General features: G+C 41.8%; 1 pseudogene; it reads right to left on the reverse strand.

The window, feature by feature from the left end:
* Window positions 1–278: 278 nt before the first annotated feature.
* LOC107402206 (small ribosomal subunit protein uS15 pseudogene) lies at window positions 279–786 on the reverse strand (annotated as a pseudogene).
* Window positions 787–2,245: the final 1,459 nt, after the last annotated feature.

Genomic DNA, 2,245 nt, shown 5'->3' on the forward strand with positions numbered 1-2,245 from the left:
ATGAAGATTCATGGTGGCCATACTTTTATTAGGCATTGTCTCCTTTAACATTTTGAGGCCACTTTCTGAGTTTTGCAAAGGACTTCCTAATTTAATTTAATCTTATCTAATTTAAATAATAATAACTTTTTTTGAGATAGCATATTACTTTGTAGCCTTGGCTGTCCCAAAATTTATAGTAATTGTTCTGCTTTGCCTTCCTAGTGCTGGGATTATAGGCATGTGCTACCAACCACACTTGGTTTAATATTATTTTTTACTCACATACAAAAGAGGACTTATGCCACTAGAGCAGAGGCTGTGGACGACTCATAGTTCCAATTGGGAGGGATCCACCTAGACTTATAATAAGGAGCCAACAGGTGAATTCTGCTACCAGAATGAGATGGAATTTATCATCTTTATCCTTTCTGTTTTTCTCAGAATGTTTGCAGACAGCAACTACTTTCTTAATCAAATTGTAGAGATCCTCAGGGAGATCAGGGGGAAGGCCTTTGGATTTAAGGATTCTTGAAATTTTATTACCAGTCACAAAATGGACCTGTGCCACACCATGTGAGTCCCTCAGGATCACACCTTTTTGGGAGGAAGTCAGTCCTTTCTTGGCTAGTGTGTAAATCTGTTCCTTCATGTCATCAGATGTCAGCTTCAGCCAGGTAGGGGCACTGACAGGTAGGGCAGCGCTGACTGGAACAGGTCCTTGCCGGGAGCGTGCCTGCAACCCGTGACAGTGGAAGTCTGGCGGCGAAGAGGACTCCATGAGATATCTTCCAGAACAACTTCCATGCCTTCCAGAACAACTATCATCATAAGGTGAAAGGTAACAGATATTGGTGAGAATGTGGAGAAAAGAAAACATTTGTATATTGTTGGTGGGAATATAAAGTCATTAAGGCATGAGAAAAGTATGGAGTTCATAAACACTAAAATAGAATTGCCATATAACACAGCAATCCCACTTCAGAGTATTTCTCCAAAAGGTTAGACTCAGTGTCAAAAGGATATCGACACCTCATGACGATTGCAGTGTTATTCACAACAGCCACATTATGGTATCAACCTGTACCCATCACAGATGAGTAACTAAAGAGAATGTGTAATATACACACAATGGAATACCATTCAGCCTTTCAAAGGAAAGAAATTCTATTCTGCCATTCATGACAGTGGAGATGGAATTAGAATATACTCTGCTTAGTGAGCTACGTCAGGCATACGAAGACAGATATACACGGCCTTATTTGCCTGTTGGAACTAAAACAATAAAGCTCCTAGAAACTGAAGGGCAGTTACAGGGCCTAGGGAGATGCTGGCCAAAGACTACCGAATCTCAGACAGGATTTGAGGCGAACTCCAACTACTGCTCAGTTTGGTGGACACAGTTGAAAGTGCACTGTGTATTTCGGAATTGCTGAAGGAATTTCAAATACTGCTACTACAGACAAGAATCATCTGAGGTTATGAATGTATTAATTAGCTTGATCTCTCTATCACCTCCACCCCAGGCCTTTCCTAGGTCTCACTGAGTAGCCCAGGTTGGCCTTGAATGTGTAATCCTTCTGCCTCTGTTTCCTGAATGCTGGAATTACAGGCATGTGCTATTTTATCTTACATATGAAGTTGCTTTCTACTGTGTGTATGTGTGTAGAATAGAGACAAATATATACATAGTTCATCAATAACAATAAGAAAAGAATTGAGGACTGGAGAGATAGCTCAGTGTTAAGAGCATTTGCTGCTGTTGGAGAGGCCCGGGGTTTGGTTCCCAGCACCCTCGTCAGGTGGCTAACAGGTACCTGTAACTCAAGTTCCAGGGGAACTCAAAGGCTCTTCTGGCCTCTGCAGGTCTCTTCAGGTACCTGTACACACGCAGCACACACCCACACATGAATAACTCTTTTAGAAAAGAAATTACTTATTTTTAAAAAAGATTTACTTTATTTTTCACATATATGAGTGTCTTGCCTACATGCATGTATGTGTACCTTGTATGTGCCTGGTGTCTGTAGAGGTCAGAAGAGGGTGCTGGATCCCCCTGGAACTGGAGTTACAGACAGTTATGAGCTGCCCTGTAGGTGCTGGGAATCAAACTTGGGTCCTGAGGAAGACCTTCCAGTGCTCTTAACCACTGAGCCATCTCTCCAGGCGCTGGAGATAAGTTATATATTTTTTAAATAGCTGAGAATGGCTGTTTCTAAAGAACAGGAGTGGAGTCGGGGACGCAATGGAAATCAGAAATGCTAGT

The sequence above is a fragment of the Peromyscus maniculatus genome, chromosome 1 (genome assembly GCF_049852395.1).
Source record: "Peromyscus maniculatus bairdii isolate BWxNUB_F1_BW_parent chromosome 1, HU_Pman_BW_mat_3.1, whole genome shotgun sequence".
Lineage (NCBI taxonomy): Eukaryota > Metazoa > Chordata > Mammalia > Rodentia > Cricetidae > Peromyscus > Peromyscus maniculatus.